Below are 26,200 nucleotides of genomic sequence, written 5' to 3'. Positions count from 1 at the left end.
GTGGCTACACAGGGACTCCTTGGTGACTCAGTTGGTTAAGTGTCCCACTTTGGCTCAGGTTGTGATCTCACTGCTCTTGGGTTTGAGCCCCGTGTCAGACTCTGTGCTGACAGCTCAGAAACCGAAGCCTGCTGTCTCCCTCTCTCTGCCCCTCCCCCACTCACACTCTCTCTCAAAAATGAATACATGTTAAAATTTTTTTTAATTTTAATGTAGACACATAAATCATCATTTTAAAACAGGTCATCTTCTGTAATTTTTTTTCCAGAAACTTCATGTCACTCGGATTTTTAGCAGAAGTGGCATGCTTTGCTCCAAATTCACCATTCCCAGGACTGAGACAAGGAGATGTTCACGATGATGGGCATTTGCAACTGTAATTTGTTTGGGCCTTTATTGATCAGACAGGAGATCTTGAGAAGGGACTGACATTTGATTAGTGAAGTGGTGACAGGACAAAAATTGTTTTGTGCGGTATAGTGGTTGCCATTTGGAATATGCTAAAATAAATCTGTGCCCAAGATTCATAATCATCCGAAAACATTTCCGTGAACTAGTTTTTAAATAGCCATCAGGACACATTTCTGAAATGCTCTACTGCAAAGCTTATTTCTGCTCACAAAACCTCTACAAACCCTGTCACCTGATGTGCCAGCAGAGACCTTTTTCATTGTTTTATAATTATTCAAACATTTTCTGTTAAAATACCAGACTTCTATTATGTAAATGAAGTGCCCTGAAGGACAATAAATAAGTATGTATTGAAATGATTAAAATATGTTCTTTCTGTATGATTTAGTAACTTCCTTAACTTTAGAGAAAAATGTCAAAGTAACTTTATTATTCTGCCTGGGAGACATTAGCATAAAGGATACTGAGTACACTTTAGTTGTGTTTTGAATGTGGGAAAGAAGGTGATAACCAAAGTAAGAACCACGATAACAATTGGTTTCATGGCAATGAATGACATTATCTGAATGCTGTCAACAGATCAATAAATGACCTCTTTGACCTAATTGACTATAATGTTTTAAATGACCACCCTGATTAAAGATTTCAGGACTGCTGAAAAGTTAATGTCATTTATTTCACCAGGAAAGAGCGTGGCATAGGCAAAAGTCACTTGCTTAAAGTCAAGAATCTTGTTTTCCTGTATCACTCTAGGCACCCACTGGATAATCTTCCTTAAATTCTCTCACACTCAGTCCAGTTGTGTGATATTTCCTCTGGCTAGAGCATACGTAAGTTTTCTTTTACCTTAACTTCTGGGAATATTTTGTCGTTTCCCATAGACTGCAGATAAAATATGACTGTACCTTTGGATTATTATAATTTGGACCAAATTTGTTTTATTAAAAAGGTCCACCTTAAGTGGGAATATAAATAAGTACAATTTTTATGTTTAATAAGCTACATGATTCAAATAGATCATTAATATTTATTATAAATCCTATAAAAAAAAAGTTTTTGATCATAGGAATGTAGTGAGTTAAAAAGTGGCCATGCACGTTCTGCTCCTTGTATTGCTGAATAACTCCTAAAAGAACAACCAAGCAACAAATAAGAACTATAAAGTCTGCACAGAACATCTAGAAAACATAACAAAACGCACAACAGCTACCTGAATGCACTAGTGGGTGAACAAATACAAGCAGACTGGAGAGAAGGTGAGACTTGGATGGAGAACAGAGCTTAGAGAATTATTTTATTTTTCATATTTAGCCAAATGGTAGGCCCTCCAGTCTGCACACTGTGAGTTAGCTAAAATTCTGATGGAAAACACAAGGTCATACTGGCGAGCAAAATTAGAGGATAGTGTGCAAAGCACCACAGCCACTAAAAAGTGAAGATGCAAATACTTGAAAAGAAGATGCCAGAAAAGTGAAGCTCAAATTAGGCTAATAGCCAAATATCTGACTGACCTCTGAACCACACATGCACAGACCAGACTCGAAGCAGACAATTAAATCGGAGATTGCAGTTTCATTTATCAAAGTTAAATGCTGCTTAGAAAAGTATTCTTTGGCAGAACGTAACAATCCAAATTTTCTACAGCATAGAATTTACAATGTCCAAGACAAAATCCAGAATTACCTATCACAGTAACAAGAAAGTAGGGCCCATTCTTAAGAGGAAAAAATAATAATGTAATAGAGACCAATACCAGATGAATCAAGTATTAGAATTATAAAGAAAAACTTTTAAAACATGATTGTAACTGCTCGAGGAAGACAGATTAATAGAGGAATGGAGAGATGGATAGATATGCAACAAACAAGTATAAAATGTTAACTATAGAATCAAGATTATGTTCGCTTCAAATTCCTTTCAACTTTTATGTACATTTGAAGTTTTTTCATAATAAAAAGATGAAAAAGTAAATGCTTTACACGACTGAAAAGTACAATAACCATGAAGAAAAATATTGGTCTAGGTTACTGAAATAAAGTTTAATTTACTAAATTTTCCATATGCATATAAATGTCTCTGCTCAATTGGCCTAGTCACTTCAATCTGTCAGATAATGTTGAGGAGAATACATAAATATAACCAAATTTATGTTTATAAGTGAACTATCTTCAGGAAAAAGAAGAGCTGGGTCATTGAGTAAATATGTAAAACCTTTTTTGAAAGTTAAACTGTTTTACACAGCTATTATTCTCTTCCCAATTGCCATTGTTCAAGTCAATTTTCTGTGAGCTTGTATTTCTTAAGTTTATAAAATGTGGTTCGTTTTACATATCCCCTAGGATTACTGTAAGATCAAATGAGAGAATGTATTTTAAAAGCATTATATCAATTTAGAAGCAAGCTTGAAAAATGATTATTGCATAAGTAAAAAATATATCTGGCCAACTTCAAGGGGGCCTCTAAGTTAGTAACCTATTATATATTCCTGTATCATTCCTTCTGTTTTAGTTATTAGTTGGTATGAGGATAATATGGGATAAAGTTTTTGAGCACATTTTATAAATCATAAGGTGCTAAAACAATGTGTTATTAACTAACTTAATAACTATTATTGTTTATTATTTTCTACCTTGGTTAGTATAATTATTTTGGTCAACAGGATATATTAAAAATTACATATATAATTACATATATGTGATTACATATATGTATGTAATTATACATACATATATACATATAGATAATTTTGGTTATATGCTATTAAATATTATCAAAATATCTTTATCAGCCAAATAATGAAGAGGCAGTGCAATCTATAAGAAAAAAAATTACATATATGTGGAAGTGTTTGCTACATAGGTATGATAATTTTTTACATTAAAAATTATTCACAATAGTTAAAAATTTTATTTCTAAGAATCACACCTTAAATATCTGTATATAAGATAATACATATAATAATATATGTAATAGCTCACAGTTAAGTGCAATTAGTTTCAACTAAATAGAAGGCTATATAATCTTACACTGGTTACTGGGGCTAGAAGTTGATCCTGATTGGTCCACCCAACCAGGTCTCTAAACAGCTCAGTAAAAGACAATATACACAATAGAATATAATGTATTCATGAAATCAACCACAATGCTCTCAAGACCAAGACAGAACTACAATTTCAAGAGGCTAAATTATGTGGTTGCTGAGCCTGACAGATCATTAATATCATCTAAGTAAAATTTTAAAAATAGTTCCTAAAAAAAATGGACCTATTAGATCAGAATTTCTGACAATTTCTTAAGCATTTTTTTTGATAGGTCTCTATTGATTCATATGACCATCCAAGGGTTGAGAAATACTCAGTACTATATTTATATTTATTGATATTTACATATCTTCTGATTCCCCATGTTACTAAAACAACCTCAGTCACAAAGAATAATATGAAAACTAAGTTTTCAGAAATGGACATTTCTGGGTCTCAAAGTTTAGGTCACAAAAATATAAGAGAGCAGAAGCCTGTTTTGTTTTTGTTTTCTCAGAAAAAAAAAGGCATTAATAATTTTATTTAAAATAGTGATAGTGGTAATAAATAATACTACTTGTTATTTTAAAACATATTGCTTGTTATGGAGTATCTGCTATATCCTTGGCATTTTTTTTCATTGTTTCAACTTGAGCTTTTCTGCCTTTTAAGGAGGTAAGATAGAAAATGGGAAGACAAGCATGGGTTATATTTCAGAGCAACCTATGCTTAATTATGCAGAAAGTTCTGGAGCATAATTACACTTCACAGTTTGTCCTGCCTTGAGGCAAGAGAATTGAGCTTTCATAATCCTACACTAGATGGTCATTAACTATGCCTATCCCAGTTGGAGGTAGAGGAGAGAACGTAAAATCCCAAGCACCTTCGAGCTCTCATGGGTATGGGTAAAAAGGGCTTCACGTGTAAGGGCAGTTGCACATGAAGTTGTTAGATGCAAAGCATGCAGAAACTGAGTAATAGTTTGGGCAGTACCCATGAGCAATTTGAAGATGTCTGAGAGGAGCAATAACATCTAAAATACTGATTAGCAAATATTTATTGCCATTCCAGGTGTTACAGAAATAACAGTGAAAAAACAGACCAAACAACTGTTTTATAGAATATACATGCTAAAGGGTTACCTGATTTTGCAATAAATCAAACTCAGAAACAAAGACTTAGCTAAAAGTCATTTCTTTTTATTTTAGGGTGAGTAATACAGGGATTGGAAGCAAATCAAGAACAAAGGAGAGCCTCTATCACTATATGTAATTGAGTTGGCAACTGCTCTAAGGGGTTGCTGAATTCCATAGGTCCTCCTGGGGAAGCCCTATGAAGTTCATAACAGAACCACCTGTTAGAGGATGACAGGTGGGGGAGACATTTATCCACAGGTTTCCATACCCCGTTGGTGAAAAGTTTGCTCCATGGGGCATTAACTCCCTTGCACTACCAAAACATGCATGTTTGTACCAAGAAGCTTCTCATAGTAGCCACACTGTGGCAGGCACTACTGTGCTGTCCCTTATGCTGTGCTGTATGACAGCAGTAACAGGCAGAGCGCTAAGAAGTAACGCCCAGGTCTCATGTGACATACTCTCAGAGCACATACAGAACTGATTCACAACAGTCGCGGCTGGAGTAATAAACAAATGCCGATGACCAAATACGAAGTTGTGCATAAGAGTTATCTGATACAAATCACCTCTTGCACCACACTTTTCCATTTGTTTCCTCCCTTAAATCCAATCCAATACAGAGTTACTATCAAGAGAATGGTCCACTGAAATCTCTGCAAAGTATTGAGGAAAGGTTATTAAAATAAGCCACAATCCATGATCTAGACACTGATCTTTTACATCATATTAAATATTCATTAGATACAACTTTCAACATCTTCTAGATTTTTCATACTCTCAGCCATCATTTTAGCTATTCTGAGTTTTAAGACCCAAACTCACAAAAGATATGAGATCTTCATTGTTCTGCCCTTGTCAGCCTGTCTTGGCTGTAATATATATTCAAATTTATCACTAGTCTCAAAAAACTCAAGAAACTTTAAAGACAGTATCTTGAATTCTGCATATTCCTCTTCCATTGTTTAACAGCAATCCTAGCTCCTCATTTTAATTGGAGTCAATTACTTCTGACGGTACAGTTATTCCTTTCTTTGCTTGCTAGTCTGCTGGAATGAAAAGGCCAACATGAACAAGTAATAGTGCTAATGTTCTATGGAACAGATAGTGTTTCTAGTGTTTCCCTAAGCACAAGAATCCTCTCCATCACAGAGAATCAGGAGGTTGACTAACAGAATCTAGAGAGGTGGAGATGCCAAGCACAGATTGTGAAAATGGATCACTGGAGTACTTCGATCTCTTGGTTCCTTGAACTACATACTCCAGCATTTGAAAACGGAATACCATGTATCTGTGGTTGTTTCAGCAAATATACCACATTCTGAATATCAGCCCCCAACTTCACAGGATGGTAATCCCTTTCAGTATTTAGCAGGACATCTCATGTTATGTGAAACCAGCTACCTGTAATTGATGAAATACCTGTTCACATCTGCAAATCCCATGGCCATAAAATCCACTCATAGACCTCTTTGGCTGCAAAATAGGGATCTTATTTCAAGGAAATGTTGCATGGGATACCTTACTAAGAGTTTAGGCCATCTATAAGCCTTCAGTGGGTTGCAATGGAGAAGGCATTATAGGTATATCTGCTCCAAATATTTGTACACAAAATGTGTACTCAAATTTGTAACTGTTGTTCCCCATAGGGTAAAATAGTATCTGATGCAATCAAACTGCCATTTAATGGCAGGCTGGTCTTCTGAAGCACTGATTGCCACAAGGGCTCAAAATTGACCTCTTAAAATAAAGTTTGGGCCATCTGCATCGCATTTATTAGCTTGGCTTTGGAAAGAGGATGGTGGAGCTCTATAGCCCCTCCTACCAACATTATAGTGCCTAAGGAGACAAGCTGAATGCCATCCTTAGGATAGTTCATCCTCTACATCTGGTTATTAAGAGGCTTCACAGTAGGTGATTGTCATTTGTGGTCATTAACTTGATACACAAAGATATGAACACTTTGTGCCAAGCCTCATAGGTCTGCCCATGTGTTTTTTCCCTGATCCTCTAACGTGATTCTTTCCAGACCTCTGATTAATCTGCCAAGCCATTCGCTTCTATCCACAAGTCTGTGCATATCCATGTAAAATTTAGAACTTTTTCCTCTGTACAAAGTGAAGGACAAAGTATGATCCCCAAAGCTCTACCCCATAGGCCTCGCAAGAGAGGGGTTGTGATGCACCATCTGTATAGCATGCTTTCTCATCTAGGAACTAAACTGAGCTCTCCACCACCTGGTTACAGAAAATATCTCAGGAGGTTTTAATTTGATTTGGGAAAGGTCTTTGGTGGGAATCTTGCCTACCTGTACCTAATTTATTTGTTGCTTCTGAACCTTTTGGGGCCCAATCTTGAATGCCCCATTTCTATTGCAAAATGGATTATTGCTATATCTGCCTGATGTTATGAAACAGTGAACCTAAAAATATCAACTCTCATCAAATAGTAATTTTGTATCACATGGTTAGCTACTCAGTCTTCATAAAACCCAATAACAATGACAGGAGCTAATTTTTCAAATGATAGTGCTACAGAAGTTTTAACTTTCCTGAAGAACCCACAAAGTCTGTTAGTTTGTCCCTTTTTTTATGCACTAAGAATTTTATTTATGAAGAATATGTCTAGCAATTCCAGATTATCTGTTACTGTAGCTTGGATCTCCTGCTGTGTTCTTTCTTTCTCTGGGCCCCATTTAAAACTGGGAGCCTTCAGAGTCACCAATAACAGGTTGAATAGTAATAATATATGTTGTATGTTGCCTCCAAAATCCAAAGAAACCCACCAAGTACTATGACTTTTTTACAGATGCAACAATTTTCAATTTACTCTAGAGGAGATATTCCAGACGATTGGATTTCTATAAACTTCACAAATATAATGAACAAAAGAGCCCAGGCTCTTTTACACATGCCTTCCTAAGGTTTATAGGCTACTTGCCTTTTTTAAATTAGGTCCAGTTAGCACAATGTTGAACCATCATTATGATCTCTGAACAATTAAGTCAATCAAGATCTCTATGGACAATATTGTGCACAGAGACCCCTGAGGCAAGAGAAGGAATGTGCACTGCAATCCTTTCCATGTAAATGCTAACAGTTTTAGCCTCTCCTTCATGATAGAAATTAGTTTAAAAAAAAAAAAAAGCATTGACAAAATAAATATTGGCAAAACAAGTACCAAAAATCGTGTTCATCTAATACAGAAAAAATGCTAAAGTGAGCACAGCAGCTACCATCTAATTAAATGTCCAGTAGTCCAACACAATCCATCCATTTTTACAAGGACCAAACAGGTAGAAATGGAAACATGATGACCATCTTCCACAATTACTTTAAGTCTTTGATGGAGTGAAGATGCAATATGGCTTCTGATTTACAATCTTGGCTGACTGAGATGCAATGATGTCCACAAACTTTCCTGCTTAATTGCTCTAATTAGCGAAGGTCAAGAAACCTATGTGAGGATTCTGCCAACTGCTAAGTATACTTATCCCAATTATACATCTGGAAACTGTGGAAGTGACCACACAGTTGTTCCACTTTCATAATATTCACCATAAGATGGACTTAGGCCAGAAATACATTTATCACCTGTCTTCCATTAATTCCCTCTCCTTTTTGTGTTCCTTGGTATTAGGATGAACTAAGATCTATACCCAACAGTTCTCATAAAATTTCAGAATTTCCCTTTGCCCAGTGTGCAAGTTCCTTTGGGGTAAGATTGAGGAAATTTTTATCACAAATGCTTACAATGTTAGCATTGGGTCTTCCTTCTCTTTCAATCATTAAGCTCTAGGCTTATGAAATTAGTCATATCTCAAAAAAAGGAAAGCAACTGATTTCCCATTTCAATGGCAGATATCACACATCTGCTATCCATCTCTCAGTGTTTATTATAATATAAATTAAGTATGTTCTATATTTTGTCACTAAGAATACTACAATTTTTTCATCTCCTCGGATCTTTGTGGGACAAGTTATTCTGATAGTCAAAGCTACTTAATGCAATAATCAGATCACATTACCTCTGAAATGAAATGCTGCCATTTAGTCTGTGTCTTTCAAAAACTGCATCCTTCCTATTTACATTAGGAATCACAGTGGCATGACAGCATCTCTCAGAGCCAATCCCAGCTTACAGGTGACAGCCACTACTGAGCTAAAGATGCTATGGCCTATCTCATCAATTTATGGCATTCTGTCTTAGAGAAGGTAGTGTTACCAGGGTCCTAAGAGACAATACGGTCTGGTGATGGTTCTCTAGTCTTCTATAATTAATCTAATCTAAATGTTTGACTTCCTCAGTTTTCTACTTTTATTCACTGGCACAAAATTCCAGCATCTTTGCTTTGTTTACTCAAAGCCATAATCAAGCACGAAAGAGACACACCGCCAGTGTTAAAAACAGCTCCAGATGTCATCCCCAGAGTACTGAATCCTGAGACATGGGTGAGTGCCACCCACTCAAAAATTATCCTCAAAAGAGGGAGGTTGATGTTATTCCCCACTCTCTTGGTCTAACCGCTTAAGAATCACTCACAAACATTTCACCCTCTCCTGCTGATACATAATAGCCAGGTGCTATAATTAATTTGATGTGTAATCATTTTAATACTGTAGTACAAACTCTATTTCCCCATCATTATGCTAAGATATAATTTGGATGACTGGCTTAGAACAATGAGGGGTGACAGGGGTGAAAGTTGAGGAGCTCAAGTATTATCTTTGCAAGGGACAGCTTCAGTTGAGGTATTTAAAGGGTGTCCAGGAGGGGCGCCTGGGTGGCGCAGTCAGTTAAGCGTCCAACTTCAGCCAGCTCACGATCTCGTGGTCTGTGAGTTCGAGCCCCGCGTCAGGCTCTGGGCTGATGGCTCAGAGCCTGGAGCCTGTTTCCCATTCTGTGTCTCCCTCTCTCTCTGCCCCTCCCCCGTTCATGCTCTGTCTCTCTCTGTCCCAAAAATAAATAAACGTTGAAAAAAAAAATTTAAAAAATAAAATAAAAGTAAAAAATAAAGGGTGTCCAGGAAAGAGAATATTTCTCTCTTTTGTGAGGGAACAGGGGACTTCTTTCAACATATATAAAATTGAAAATTTAGTGGTTTCAGTCCCACAGAATCATTCACCACAATATCCCCATCCTGTTCTCAGAATCTCAGTCTTCCTGTCAAAGTCAAACAAGAAACCACAGCAGGAGTAAAAAGTATACCTGCCAAGGATATGGATTAATCGTCTCTGCAATTCTGCCTCCTTTATGCTTAAGTCCTGGCCTGATTTTCAATGTTATCTTGAAACTACAGGATATGAAGCTCTACTTAAACTGCCATAGAGACATGCTGGTCTTCAGTCGGTATTTACATGAACCCATAATTTTCTTGTTTTCAAAGATCCCAATGCCAGCCTCTCTGTAACCTTTATTTATTGTCTCTATACTTCCCAAATATCACAGTCACAATGTAATACAATGCCTTACCTTTTATTCTTCCCTCATCTGAATCCATTAAGGGTATGAATTATATGAACTGTGAAGCTGGTGTGCATCCCAGGATTTTTCAGCACTCACTTCACACAACAAATTTCTTTCTGCCATATGACTGATTAGTGATCAACCTTCAAAATTTCAGTTATCTAGGCAACTCTGGGTATGACTGTTTGGGCATGGGTTTCCCAACAAAACAAAGATGAAAATGGAATTCTGAATATAAATAATTTATTGGGAAGTATAATCTAGGAAGCTGAAGTGAGGAGCAGGAGAAAAAAAGACATTTCAGCAAATATGAAGTGGTTCATAACAATGGTTGATGCATGGAAAAAGCCAAAATGAAATAAAATGAAATAAAATAAAATCTACAGTTTCCTAGAGTGTGTTAAATGCTATGGAACAAAAAATAAAGCAAGAAAGGGGGATAGTGGTATCAATTTACATGGAATGATCAAGGGAGGGTCAGAGAAGCAAAATGTGACCAAATGTATGGTTTTAAAGGACATTTGAGGAATTTTGCTTAAGACAGGAAGCCTTCAGATGATTTTGAGAGATGTAGCATGTCCTGACTTAAGTTTTACAAAATAGCTTTGTCTGCTGTCTGGAGAATAGACTATATATGGGGGAAGAACTGAAACAGGAAAATATACTGAGGCTATCACAGTAATCTACTGAGAAAAAGATAAAGTTTTGGACCAAGATGGTAGTGATGAAAATAGTAAGAAGTTACCAAATAAGGAATATACTTGGAAGGCAGACCCATTATGATTTGCTGAAAGATTTTATGTGGGGTCTAAGATTACAAGATTGAACATTTCAAAGAATTAAGATGGCACAGAAGGTGTGTTATATTTATTATTTTTAGTTTTATCCTGCACAACTTGGTATTATTACTAGCATTTTCTTGATGAGGAAATGGGTTTGTGAGAATTTAAATGGGAAATCCAAGGTCAATTAATAAGGGGAAGAGTTGGCTTGAAAATATGTCTACTCGTCTTTAGGCCAGATGGTTTTCCCTCTTACATTTCCTTTTCAAAGATTATTTATGGAATTATGACAGAGCGACCATTCTAAGTCTTACAACATTGAATTAGAGCCCCTTACATCCTTCTTGCATAATCACAGAATTTGGGAAGATATGGAATTGCAAAATATAGATTAAGAGACCTCAACTGTCATGGGAGATGGGAAACTTTACATTTATTTTAAAGTTATAAAAACTGAAGCATGAAATTCTAAGAACTGTGAATAAATCACCGTCTTCACAATCCAAATTGTCCAAACCAATGAGCAGCTCCATGGCTATGGGTGCCCTGGAGAAGCTGTGTAATTGTCAAGGCCTTAATGCTGGTAGTCATATTGATCCATCAATAGAAGAAGATAATGTCTCATGATTCATACTTTAACCAACAGACATTATACTTTAATGAAGGATGACACCTTAATGAGCAATCATGTTGAAGGAAAGGAGAACTACTCTGGGAGTACCAACACTCAATTTATTGGTTTGGCAGGAGGGTAGGAAAGAAACAATCTTGTTGTCTGAAAAATAGATCTCTGGGGTCCTTTTCTCATGAAACTCATCTAGACCCAGTGTTCCCACTAACCTCCAAAAGAACACTAACCTTAGACAAACATCCCGAAGGATAAACAATTGTAGGAAAAACTGTGTAGTTCCACAATAGTGAGCATCTGTAGAGATGAAAAATGGTAAATGACTTTACTCGGGTTTTATAGTTCTCAGCTACCTTAGGAGTCCCATAGATTGACTAGGTAGTAAGACAAGAGTGTAAATATGAAAGTGAAATAAAGACAGGTCAAATTTGTTGAAATAATCTCAGCTTAAATGGAACTGTTGGGAGTCAAAAGGGCACTTTGGTTAATGCATTTTAAAAAGAAAATTTTTATCTCAGTGATTAGTAACTGATTCACAGATTTAACTCCACTGAGTCATTAGAACAAGAGCAAATGGCTTAACTATTAAAATAAATCCTGGGGTGTTAGATATTTGTTAAGGTAAAAACTTAATTCTAATGCATTATCAAAAGTTCCAACCTTTGATAGAATTTTGGGTCCAGATACACAATATTATAATTTAGCCCTTATATGAAAATAGGGCTAAATATAAACTGTTGTAATTGGGTAAAATTTGGAAATTTTCAAGTCTGTGAATCTAATACACATTTGCTATATACGTTGTACACAGAAATTTTTATAAGACTTGGAACAAAGCTACAAAATAAATAATAATGTAAGAACTGTACAGTGTAAACTATTTAATGAATATAGAGAATCCCAAGAGGGCTCTGCACAGTGAGTGCAGAGCCTAATGTGGGGTTCAATCCCAAGAACCATGAGATCATGACCTAAGCCGAAATCAAGAGTTGGACGCTTAACCAATTGAGCCACCCAGGCACCCCTAACAATTATTTTTTCTTTCACATAATGTGCATAATGTATTAATAAAGAACTATTTAAATATACACATGAACAACAAAATGATCTTTTCCTTAAGTATCTAATAGTTTAAAATGAAGATGTACATAAATAATTAAAATTCTAAGATTAAATTGACATATGCCATTGAAGAGATGTAGATAAAATGCTAAAGGATTTCAGAGAAGATTCTACTTCCAGCTATAAAAAGGACAGGCACCAATCTAAAGTTAATGACTTAGTATCCGGTGAATAGAAGTGAATTACATAATTAAGTAAAATATAAAGTAAAATCTTGGCAATGCAAGATCCTTCATTAATGTCTCACTTGAGATGCTGAGGAAAAATCATGGTAAAATCCACTATATATTTCCTTCCCTTCCTAAAAGGCATCCAAATAACATAATATAGCTTTTACTTTATGATTCAGTGTCTTCATTATGGTTGTTAGTTATTCTTGGACACCCCAGCAGAACGTTCTATAATGGTTCAGCTAAAAATGGTATTGTACATGAGGTAAAAAGAATAGCAACTACAATGGAAGCTAGAACTTGATCTCTTAAAAATATGTCAACCACTGTTTTAGGGATTTTTTAAATGGTGATCTCAGTCTTCAAAGGTTGATTAGAGAATGTATACTGGCAGGAAATTTTTTGTAGCATAGTTGTGTGTGTGTGTGTGTGTGTGTGTGTGTGTGTGTGTGTGTGTGTGTAATTACAGGTTTAACTAGAGATTCAAAGGCTAAAGTTGTCTTTTTCCAAATGGCTTTCTCCAATGTTCTTTAACTCTTTAGCACTATTCAAAATAGGATCTGATTTATATACCACAAAAACAAGCTCCTCATTGAGAACCATGCTCCTTCTTATGAGCCTGAGCCCATCATTCTAGGTTACTTAAAACACATCTGACCATGGGTTATGAATGGTAACTGACCATTTCAAGAATCTGTGGTAAATTTTCTTAAAGAAAAAATGATCCAATGTCTAATTTTTTTTATCACGAGGAAGCTATTTCTGTATACCTGATACTAGGTAATACCTATTCTTTAGTTTTGGTAGTATACTAGTTTTATATTATATCCTACATCAGAGGCTCATAAGTTTTTCCTGTAAATATGAAATAATATTTTAGGCTTTATGGGTCATATATGGCCTGTGTGATCTATTTACTTATTTGTTAGTCCATTCATTCAACAATCTTAAACCGATTTTAGCTTGTGGCCCTATAAAAAAGATCACAGGCCAGATTTGGTCTGTGAGCTATAGTTTACAATCCTGTCTTATCTCACTCTACAGTCTACAAACCAAAAATTATATGTAACGTTCTCAAATCATCACATACTTTCAATAAATAAATCTACCTCTCTTCTATAAGTCCTTCTGTCAGAAATACATTTCTAAGCTTACTGTACCTATAAAGTTCATACTTATCTTACACTACTCAGGTAAAATGTCTTTATTCCTAGGAAAAATTTTCCCAATTTTCCTAAGCAATGTTACTTTTGTTTTCCTCCAAAGAGCTTTGTACATAACTCTATATGATGGCTTATAATAATTAATTCTCTATGCCTATCTTCTTAATTAAATCATGACTTCTGTAAAATCAGCAACATTTTTTGTAATCACATTTATATCCACCCTACCTCTTTTCCACAAAGAATCTTAGATAGCTTACAGCAAAACTATAAACAATGAAATGAAAGAATTAAAATGTAAAAACAAAACCATGGAAGAGTAGGATACCGCATTACTAAACCTCATATCCACACAGTTGATCAGGTGAGTTTCAAATTTGGATCTGTTTTTAGGAAGCAAAAAGACAAACACAATTTGCTATATAATTTGCTCATAAGACAAAATGAATTACACTATTTTCTTGTGAGAAACATTTAATTGCTCACTACAGAATTCTAAAGGAATCTCAAGAAGAGCTTTATATAGGAGATTTTGGTTGAATTGATATGACAGTGTCCTCCACATTTTCACAGCAAATGCAACAGTAAATTGTCATAGCTATAATGGAAGTTTAAGGAAAATAATCATTTTCAGATGGAATCAGGTGCCTTGAATAATCTTCCTCTACTGCTTAGGAGTGATTTTCTTACAGGGATGCTGCATGGGCAACAAGACAACTGCAGACATTCCCTGCAAGAGCAGAGCCTGGCTCATTGAGTTTGACAATACAAGGAAAGGAAACCTACAGGCTGCTTTGGAAGAGAAAAGAATGGGAGACTACGTAAGAGGACTCCTCTCTTACACTTCTCCAAAGGAAAATCTGTATCAAAAAATGGCAGACTTTGCCAACTTCTTAATCTGATAATCACTGCTATATAGAAGAGTGAGTAAGGAGGAAGAGTAAAGAAAATTGGCTACTATTATTACTTCAATTCTGAGTGGTAGTGGAAGTTTTCTTAAGGAAAGCATGAGAACAAGATAAGAGAGGTCTACCTAACAGCTGTTGCTACAGGAAATAATACCCAAGAACATAAAATTATAGGACAAGTTATAATGAAAGGAATTGCACTGGGAGCCAAGTTAACATGGTTGATACCATGGGGGCGGGGGAGATGTAGCCCCCGCCTAGTAGTCACATTGATGCAAGAATTACTCAGAGTATTGAATGGCATGTGTCTACAGAAATCTTGCCCAAATGTGACCTTTCTCAGTTGGAGCTTAGGTACAAACCAGGGAAAGGACAATTTTCTAGTGTTTTTATGAGACAAAAAAGCTGACATTCAATGGCACTTCTGTATTTCTGATTTAAGAGTTCAATGAAGAATTAAAAAATGGATGAAATGCAGTTCACCACATATTTACCATGTGTCTTCTATCATCTGTCCTCTTACAACACTCTCTGTTCTGCCGCCAACACAGCCCTTGTTCATAGCCTCCATCAGTTTTTAATAAATGCTGATGCACATGCAGCTTCTATTGATGCCATTATGGTCCCACAGCTCCTCAGCTCTTCAATTCTTCATGCTTGCCTCTTCTGCCAGTGTCACTTTTCCCACTCTTTCTGGTTTATAGATAAAAAACTTGGGTTCCTTTTATACAATCATCAGAACTATCACATGCAAATAAAATCTTTCTAACTAAGCTCAATTACCTCTGGGTGTTCTGGGTGATTGCTGCAGTGACCGTTAAGGCTAGAGGTCTTCCTGTGGCCTAAACATCCTAAAAGATTTCAAACAGTTGAGATTTCAAAGCCTATGCTCCTATATGAAATTTGTGGCATTAAAAGTTTTCAGGAACTTTTTTAAGTTTATTTATTTAATTTGAGAGAAAGAGAGCATGAGCACATGAGTGGAGGAGAGGGATGGAGACAGAATCCCAAGCAGGCTCCAGGCTCCAAGCTGTCAACGGAGAGCCCGACGCCAGGCTTGAACTCATGAACCAAGGGATCATGACCTCAGCCAAAGTGGGATACTTAACCAACTGAGCCACCAAGGCAGCCCAGTTTTGGCATTTTAAATATATCCTGCCACTCCCTTCTGGCCTGCAAAGTTTCTGCTGAAAAATCAGCTAATAGTCTAATGGTGTTTTCCTTGTATGTAACGGTTTTCTTTTGTCTTACTGCTCTTAAAATGCTTTATCACTATTTTTTGTCATTTTAGTTACTGTGTGTCTTGCTGTGGACCTCCGTAGGTTGATTTTGCTGGGAGCTCTCTGTGACTCATAAACCCAGTTTTCTGTTTCCTTCCCTAGATCTGGGAAGTTTTCCACTATTATTTCTTCAAATACATTTTCTGTCCCCTTTTCTCTCTCTTCTCCTTCTGGGGTCCCTATAATTCAAATGTTATTACACTTGATGGTGTCGCTGAATTCTGTTAATCTATTCTCACTTTCTATTATTCTTTTTTCTCTCTCCTGTTCAGCTTGATTTCTTTCCATTACTCTGTTCTCCAGGTCAGTGATCCATTCTTCTGCTTCCTCTACTCTACTATTTATTCCCTCTAGTGTATTTTTAATTTCAGTTATTGAAAGAAGTGATATTCAGTTATTCGAAGACTAAAGTCTTCTACCTGTTTCTCAAGTCAAGTATTTTTATGACAATTACTTTAAATTCTCTATCAATCATATTACTTATCTCTGTTTCATTCAGATCTCTTGCTGTGATTTTTTCCTGTCCTTTCATTTGGGACATATGTCTCTGTCTCATTTTGTCTCACTCCGTGTGTCTGTGTGTTAGAAAAATCAGCTACATCTCCTGCTCTTGAAAATCATGGCTTACGATGAGATCCTGTGGTGCCCTGCAGTGCAACATCCCCTTTCATGAGAACCTGTCACTTGAGGGGTATCTCCTATGTGTGTTGCATATACCCTACTTTTGCGGCTGAGCCACAAGAGCTTTTCTTCAGCCCAGTCATTGGCATGGCTCTCTTCACCTGTTGTGGGCAGCGTTTGTTAGTGTTCTTAGTGGGTCAGTCTGTAGCCGCCTTGTGCTTGATATGGGTCAGACTATGTGTTTGTGAGAACTGCAGTTACACAGAATTGCAGGGTGCTCTCCATGTGGCGTTTCCTGAGAAGCTTTCATTGGTGGGCAGTCCTGCAGTCAGACCAGATGTCTTCCCCCCTCCCCCAGCCCACTGCTGGGGCCACAGTTCAACTGTTATGTATTATTATCTTCCCCTCTCCCCAGAGCAGGAGTTATTTTGAGTTGTGCCGATCCCCGTTGGGCTGCTTGCGCCCTGCACTAGTGGCACTGCTTTGAACGAACTCCTTCAGAGGGCATTTTGGAGGGGGCAGGTCCACAGGACAATATAAGGGTAGGGTGTCGAAGGTTAGCAAGATTTGAGCAGATGTGCTGTGGGAGAAGACCTGGAGCAGAGGCCTGGCTGGAGGGGATATGGCCACAGGAGAACACAAGGATGGGGAGCACTGCTATCAAGTTAAGTGGAGAGTGTTGGCACCACACTGGCTCCCGCAAGTACCCATGTAGCTAGACTGTGGGGGGGTGGGGGGGGGTGGAGAATGGAAATGGCGCCTGCCAGAGCTTTTGCTCTTGAAGCAGTCTCCCAGAGATCCGTACCCTTTCAGGACACACTCTGATATTGGTAAACAAAACTCCCTTCCTTTCACCCCAGGTGTCTTTCAAACTGTATGCTGTATCTCAGCAGGACTATTTGTTATGTCTCTTTAAGGGCAGGGACTCTTTCCTATCACCATCCATCTCCTTCAGAACTGAGCCCATTGATTAAAGTTCCAGGTTTATGCCCCACTAATTGTAAGAACTTGTGAAGATAGGCCCCTCTAGCTTTCAATGCCAAATGCTATGGGCATTCATCTTCCCAGTGCAGGTCCCTTGTGTTTGGGGGGCCCAACGTGGGGTCCGGTTCTCTTTCTTCTCTGCCTCTACAACATCTCTCCCTCGCATGGGACATCTCATGGGTCAGTTTGGCTCCATTTGTGTCTCTAACTTTTCCTACCCTCTTTGATGTGGCCTCTTTTCTACTTTTAACTGTGGAGAATCTTCCGGGCTCTGGGCTGTTTTCTGTGTTATTTACACTAATATGGGTGTTATCTAGGTGTATGTGTGGGATAAAGTGAGTGTAGGATCCTCCTACTCTACCATCCTCCCCCCGCTCTATCTAGCATATTTTAATTTTAGGTATTTTATTTGTTCATCCTTAGAAATTCTACTTGCCCTTTTTATACTTCCCATTTCCTTCCTCATTGTATTCAGGAGTTCTTTCACCTTCTAGAACACATGAAGCATGCTTATATCTGTTTTAACATCTTTGTGTGCTACTTCCATTATCCCACTCATTTCTCTTTTATTTTATTCATTTTGAGAGAAAGAGAGTAGGGATGGGGAAGAGAGAGAGAGACAGAGAGAGAATCCCAAGCAGACTCTGCACTGTTAGATACAAAGCTCCATCTCATGAACCATGAGATCATGACCCAGGCAAAAATCAAGAGTCAGATGCTTAACCGACTGAGCCACCCAGGTGCCCTTCTCTCACTCATTTATGGGCCCATTTCTATTGATTGATTTTTATCCTAGGTGTAGGCCATATTTTTCTGCTTTTTCCATGCTTATTAATATATTATTTGGTTGCCAAATATTACAAATTTAACATTTTGAACACTCAATGTTGTATTTTTTTAAATACTGTTGGGGTTTCTTTTGGGCCATAATTATTCTACTTGGAATGAATTTGGCCTTTTTCAGGATTAATTTTAAGCTTTAATAGGGTATTTCCAGAGAAAACTCATTCAAGGGGTTATTTAGCTCTACTATTAGGGTTAACCCATTCCTGAGGATTCTACATGAGGCCCTGGTATTAAGAAACATTTACACACTGACTAGGAGGAAAAGAAACTATCCCCAGTTTATGACAGCCCTGGGCATTTTTTGGCCCAATGCCTTCTGGTGTTTCTTTACCCATCCTTGATTAGTGTCAATTCACACAGAAAATATTCAGCTCAATAGACCAGTGGACCCTTTTGCAGGTCTCCAGAGCTCACTTGGTCTCTCTCATTCCCAGTCTCCATCCTTCTCTGAGCTGTTTCACAACTTGATCTCTCCAAACCCTGGTTCTGTCTCTTCACTCAGTGAGCCCCAAGACTTGTTTAGGTTCCCCTTTATGAACTACTGACTGGAAACCACCTCTAGAGAGAATGCTGGAGCCATGGTAGGCCTACCTTGCTTGTTTCCCTTCTCTCTGTGAGCAAAGTCCTGAGCTGCCTACTGTCTAGTACCTGAGAACTGTTGATTCATATTTTGTCTAGTTTTCTACTTGTGTAAGTAGAAGGGTAAATTCCAGTTTTCATATCCCATCACGGCCTAAAGCAAAATTCTAATGACAGGGATTTATACAAAATAATACTACAAAATATTTGTGATATTATTTTACTTAAATAATTGGTGATGAAACATGACTAGTGGTATATCTGAATTATTGAATTGACATTGTCTTGCCCTTCATGAACTTAAATGTTTTGGTTTAAATTTCCAGTAGGAGAGGGGCACCTGGGAGGCTCAGTGGATTAAACAGCCGAATCTTGGTTTCAACTCAGGTCATGATCTCCAGTTCATGGGATCCAATACTGACAGTGCAGAGCCTGCTTAGGATTCTTTCCCTTCCTCCTTCTCTCTCCCTCCCCTGCTGGCACTCTCCCTAAATGTATGTATGTATGTATGTATGTATGTATGTATGTATGAATGAATGTTCCTGTGAGAGAGACAAATGCAAGAGCACCTGAAAGGAAAGCTTTAAATGGGGTCATGCAGGAGAAGCTGGAGAGATACATGTCTGAAAATGAGTAAAAAAGAACATTTAGATAGCTATTAACGCTTACCATTTCACAGAATCCTCTGCATGTCCTCATTATTTAATTAGTGTCTTAAGGGGAAAAAAAGGGAAAAGAAAGAAGCCTTATGCACTGGAGATAAAAAAAAACACGAAGTAAATTGCATTTTTCCACTGACTGTCATAAGAAATTAAAAGTTTGGGCATATGGTTTTGAGGTTTCAAAATCCTATAGATACAACACTTATGAGTCTGCCAAAATGAACAGTGAACAAAGCAAATCCAAAGAAGGTGCTGACCATGCTCTTTCTATTCTTGTTTATAATTTATGAGTATATTTCTTTCTGGTTAAAGCTCTAGATTATAGCCTTATAACTTGTCAGTTCTATTTCATTTTCAAAACCTCAAACATCACCAGACAGAAATAAGCCTAGCGAATAAAGAACATTTTAGAAATGGCACCCAAATACCACAAACCGCTATACTCACTATACATGATGATATGTCACCATATTTAAACATAGTTCAATCTCAAACTAGAGTAGAGCAATAAATACAGATGACCAAATGTTCATATGGGAGGCTATAAAATAAAAAATATTTATGCCAAGTAATTTTGATATAAATATAATATTGCATGCTATGACTCTATAACATTTCAATATATTATATGTATAATATATAAATACATAAAAAGAGACAGATACTAATGAAGAGTCAGCTTACAATTATTCTGCCAAGAATACTGAAGTCATTCATTGCTTTACCTAAGTTTCAAATAATTTCAAATAATTCCAAGCAGTCGGCATTTTTTTCTAGATATGATAGTATACTGACTTGCACTGCTTAGTCAATATACGTCATTAATAAAAGGACTCTACATGGGCAGATACAGAGTAAAATCAACAGCTCCACTAAGATTCAAGATCAGGACTTTTGCCAAGAGGTCTATGTTATGATGACCAGTTAAGTTCATCAGGCAGAAAACTGAATTTCAAGAGAATTTCCTTTACGTCTTCCCATAGTATTTTTATTTGATTTTCAGGCAAATGTATAAGCTAGCAACTATTCCCTTAAACACACCCATGAGATATCCCTTTAAATCAATGCAGGAGGGGCGCCTGGGTGGCGCAGTCGGTTAAGCGTCCAACTTCAGCCAGGTCACGATCTGGCGGTCCGTGAGTTCGAGCCCCGCGTCAGGCTCTGGGCTGATGGCTCAGAGCCTGGAGCCTGTTTCCCATTCTGTGTCTCCCTCTCTCTCTGCCCCTCCCCCGTTCATGCTCTGTCTCTCTCTGTCCCAAAAATAAATAAACGTTGAAAAAAAAAAATTAAAAAAAAAATAAATCAATGCAGGAAACAGAGTTATCAATGCTCTTTTGTCTGATTACATTCAGTTCAATAAACTTTAATTACTTACTAGTTCCTTTAATTACATCATTTTAAGCAATGACATCTTTAAATATAATGACTATTTTTTAAAAAATAAAAGTAAAACATAATTCTTAAGTATAGGAAATTTCTGTTAGAGTTTATGATACTTGGAATGTAGTTAAACATACCTCTTAAATATATTACTTTCCAAGAACAGAGTGGTAATTTTATTGAGTATTAATATAAATTAAATTCTGTGACTATTGATATGTTACAAAATAATCATCACATTCTGAGGTTTCTTGAATTTTCTAGCTTGACTCAATAAAGCAATAGACCAATGTACTAACCAATGTAGCTACTTAAAACTAATGTATGTAGTTGGTTAAAATCCTAGTTTCCATCATTGTTTTGGTATGAAGGCATAGTTATATATAGGTCAAAATTTAAATAACTTATATAAAAATGTGAGATAGATATTACCTGTTCGATTACGTTAACACAATGGTGGACTGACATACTATAAAAGGGACAACCAAGAGAGATCAGCAGAAAATTAAAAATATCTAGTTCCAAACCTGACGTTCTGTTATTTTCAGTAAAAGATGGCAACCTCAGTAGCAGCCATTTTGAAGAACAAGGGAAATAAGTGTTACCTCAAGGCCCCCACCCCACCTGCCCAGACCTGGTAGAAACTTATGGTTCTGGGTCTGTTGTAAATAAACCACACAAAGAGAAAGAAGAGCTAAACAGAGAACCAGCTGCAACCAGACCAGCCTGCAATATCAGGCCTAACCTAACCCTCAGCAAACCCTAATTAACACATTAAATTCTCCACCCTGCCACACTACACTGCCTTGACCCACTCCTGACCCAGGATGAATGGGACCAAATAAGAACAAGAGTGGAATCCAGATTGTGAAAAAGAGCTGGACCCTTTTCAGGAAAGTTTATGCATAATCCTCCCCTCAATTATCCACACAGCATGAAACTACCCCAAATACACCCAAGCTAGAAGTTGATTTGTGAACTTGGCTCTTGCTTCTCCATTCTTTGGCCACTGAATAAAGCTCAGGCTGTCGAACACTCAGTTTAGGTTTTGTTTTTTGTATTTGTGACACCAAAGGGAGAAAAGATGCTCAAGGAGAGATAGAGACTCTTGCCAGGGGTCTTAACCCCCTACTGGAAAAGGGAAATTAATGGGTAACAGAAGCATGTGTAACCTTTTACTGATTTAGGGAGATAAACAAGACTCTTAGTACAACCACAAGTCTTCCATGCATATCATGGATATTGAGCAAAACTAGATATGCTTTGGCTTGAAACCTATTTTTTTAAATAAAAATAAAATCTGCTTGAAATCAGATGCCTAAAGGTAATAAAAAATGTTGCACATGAATGATGAGGGACCATAAGGCAAGCTGAGAACAAAGCACAAGCTAGCACACCCACCCCCTAGATGGGCTATGTGTGATATTCCCAGGCTCTCCTGGCTGCCCAAGAACAAAGGAAAGGAAAGAAAACAAATGACTAACTGATAGAGATCACAGTCATGCAGGACATGAATCTCCATCAGTTTACAAACACCTTAGTAAATTACAAGAAAAAGGCAACCTTATCAAAAGCCTCATCTCCAGAAACCTAGAGACTCAGTTTCCTGGAGCCCCTCCTATCACCTTGCCCTACACAGTGATGTGGGGAACAAAGGCAAGAAGGAAATGGCAGGTAAAATTAAGTTTCCTTATAACCTGCAGCCCATTGACAAATACTTGAGGCAAATTCGGAGTATAACATTTCTTCAGGAACCCCTACTGTCCAAATGTTAATGCCTTGCTAGAAGGAAAACAACCTTAGCTTGACAATAGCAAGGCCTCAGGAATTTTAGGAGTCCTCTTTAGCATAACAAGGCCCTCTGGGGACCTCCCTTTTGTCTTTACTCCCCCGCCCAGTTCCAAAGTATATAAGCAGTCACTTCACAACCCCAGTGCAGCTCTTTCTGCCCAGGTGTCCTGTCCCTGTGCTTTAATAAAATCACCTTTTTGCCCCAAAGACATCTTCAAGAATTCCTTCCTGGCTGTCAGCTCCAAAACCCACAAACCCCACCATCACCCCAAAAGCTCATCATAAAGATGACATATAAGTTATTTAAACAAAGGAAAAATATACTGAAAAAGATAATGGATTTTTCTTTCTCTTTAAAGCTTTGGGAGCTTAACTTCTGGGCATTTATGCCAGCTCATGGCATCATTCAAGCTCTCTCTCAAAAAATGTATATAACAAAATAAATGTATTCCACACCCAAGGCAGTTTCAAATATATGAGTCCTTAAAAATCAATTATAGATAATTTTTTATAAATGATGACTTCTCTTATGAAAGTTTGAATATCAAGATATTTGAAATTTTTAAAAATTAGGTTAGAATCCCCACTGTGTCACTTGGTTCCCATATGACTGTAACTTGGTGTCAGTCATGCACTATTCTGAATCTGTTTCTAGGTGTGTAATACATGTAATTTCTACCAACTTGTGCCAATGATTATGATGAGGGAGCTTGAGGCAGACTAAGGGCAAAATACAGGCTGGTATCCCACCCCTCGCCACACAAGTGGAATATGTGTGATATTCCTCGGACACTCCTGGCTACCTAAGAACAAAGGAAAGGGGTTTAAGTGCTTGCCATGGTGATGTGGGAAACTAAGGCAAATTAAAAATGAAATTCCCTTACTGATTATAGCCTACTGGCAAGTCCTTGAGACTAGCAGAGTGACCTCCCTCTAGGAGTTCAGCTGCCTCAAGGATGACACTTTGCTGGGGGCAAACCAGAACCTTAGCATCACAACTTGGAGGATCCTGTAAGTCAACTTCCTTTATCTCAACTGCCCCAAGATGTATGCTGGCAATCGTACTCCAAGTTTATGGCCCCTGATGTACATCTGAAGGGTCTCATGACTGAGGTTTTATTAAGTGGTAATAAATAGGGTTTCCCTGGCAACAGCTAGCCCCTCAAGGTCCTGGAAACCATGCTTCCAAAATTCCTAAGAGACCTCCCCCCAATCTGAGGGTATATAATGAGTTACCTGTCAGGACCCCATTAAAGCTCTTCCTGCCCATGGGTCCTTTCCCCATGCTTTAATAAAATCACCTTTTTGCACCAAAGATTTCTTCAAGAATTCTTTCTTGGCCATTGGCTCTGGACCCCACAAACTCCCATCACCCCAAAACTTCATCAATTACATGGGATGAGATCCATAAGTCACAGATCACTGATGTGGCGACTGGCACTGAGAAGTCCTCAAAAGAGAGTTTTAGCTGGTTAGCACCTGCAGCAATCATTTCCGACAAATACTGCTGCACGAGATATTTTATAATTTATCTTCATTATCTTGTCTCTTTTTTGATGCCTATGTTTAGTCCAAATTTACTTAAAAATACATGCTAGTTGTAAGGGTTTTAAAATGAGAAATCAGTTCAACAGAAAATAGCCTAACAATTTGTAACATTCTCACACATATTGAATCTTTATGAGTTGATAGTTGGAAATACCAAAACATGTGCCAGGAGTCAGTATCCTCTAATCCATGCTCTAAAATTCCTGAGTAATCCTTTGTGGGAGTGGCGGAGGGATCAAGGTCAATCCGTTTTCTGAATTTAATAGTCTGAGAGCCACAGAAAATCAAACCTGGCTTATTGCAGACCAGCAAATCCTAACCTCTGAAGAAACACAAAAGTTACCATTGTGATTGTCTTGTTAACATCTTTTCTGTTACTACTTTCTGCATAATTCAGTCACCAATTCCCCAGGGATGAGTGTTTGAAAAACACAGTCACTTTCATAAAGCAACTTATCTCTTCCTCACTAATTACTAATTTTGTTTGTTAGTCTCACACTACATATCAAAGTGTAATGAGTGTTATGGGATCATTTCCAATTAACATGAACCTCTATCTTCTGAAAATCAGAGTTTATTTTATTTTTTCATCGAGCTGGCATTCCCCTAAATAGAAAGTACTCCTAATTGGGTCCTTTACTTGTCTTTTATAAGTTAACTTTAGGCAACTGAAGATTTATGAAACAGAAAAGCAATCCACACCTTCGCACTGCAAAACAAAAGAGAGGGGCGCCTGGGTGGCTCAGTTGGTTAAGTGTTTGACTTCCCCTCAGGTCATGATCTCAGTTTGTGTGCTCTAGCCCTGCATTTGGCTCTGGGCTGACAGCTCAGAGCCTGGAGCCTGCTTTGGATTCTGTATCTTCCTCTCTCTCTGCCCCTCCCGTGATCATGTTCTCTCTCTCTCCCTCTCTCTCTCAAAAAATGAATAAACGTTTAAAAAAATCTAAAAAAAAAAAAACAAAACAGTAAAGAGAAATACTTCCAGCTTTCTTCAAATTGCATTGAAGTGCTGGTAAAGCTGCTGAGAAATGGGCAATCACACACTTTGCTGGTGGGAGCCTAACCTGATAAAATATATTTGGAAAGCAATCTACCAATACATTTTAAAAACTCTAAACATGTTTATACCCTTTCACACATTAAATCTACTTTTAATAATTTATTCTAAAATATAAAATGCTAGCAAAGCTTTTCACCCAATATTTTCGTTGAAATATTATTTATCAATGACAAATTGAAAAAATAGTCTAACTATTCAATAATAAAGTTATGGTTAAGTTGTGGTATACATACAGTAATACATGATAATACACCAAATATTTAGAAATATATCTTCAAACGACTTTAAAAGTTATTTAGGTGGGAGGTAATATCATGTAATTTAAATGGCAACTCCACATTTAGGTTCTGGAGTGAGATCCGAACCCCAATTAACCACTGGTTAGCTCAGTTATGTTGGGTGGGCAGGTTATTTCTCTGTATCTCAAATTCCTTTTTGTAAAATGAGAACAATAATAAGATCTACTTTCTCAGGCTCTTGTGAGCAATGAATACAATATTGCATATAAAGTGATTACAGCATTCCCGACAAAGATATCACTCAATAAAATTAGCTCTTAATGCTGTTTACATAAAATTAGAAAATATAAATTGTGTGTGAAGTGAAAAATATTTAGAAACTGGACGTGCGTGAATTGTACTAA

The sequence above is a fragment of the Puma concolor genome, chromosome C1 (genome assembly GCF_028749965.1).
Source record: "Puma concolor isolate L17-30 chromosome C1, mPumCon1.1.hap2, whole genome shotgun sequence".
NCBI lineage: Eukaryota > Metazoa > Chordata > Mammalia > Carnivora > Felidae > Puma > Puma concolor.
This window is presented reverse-complemented; position numbering follows the sequence as displayed.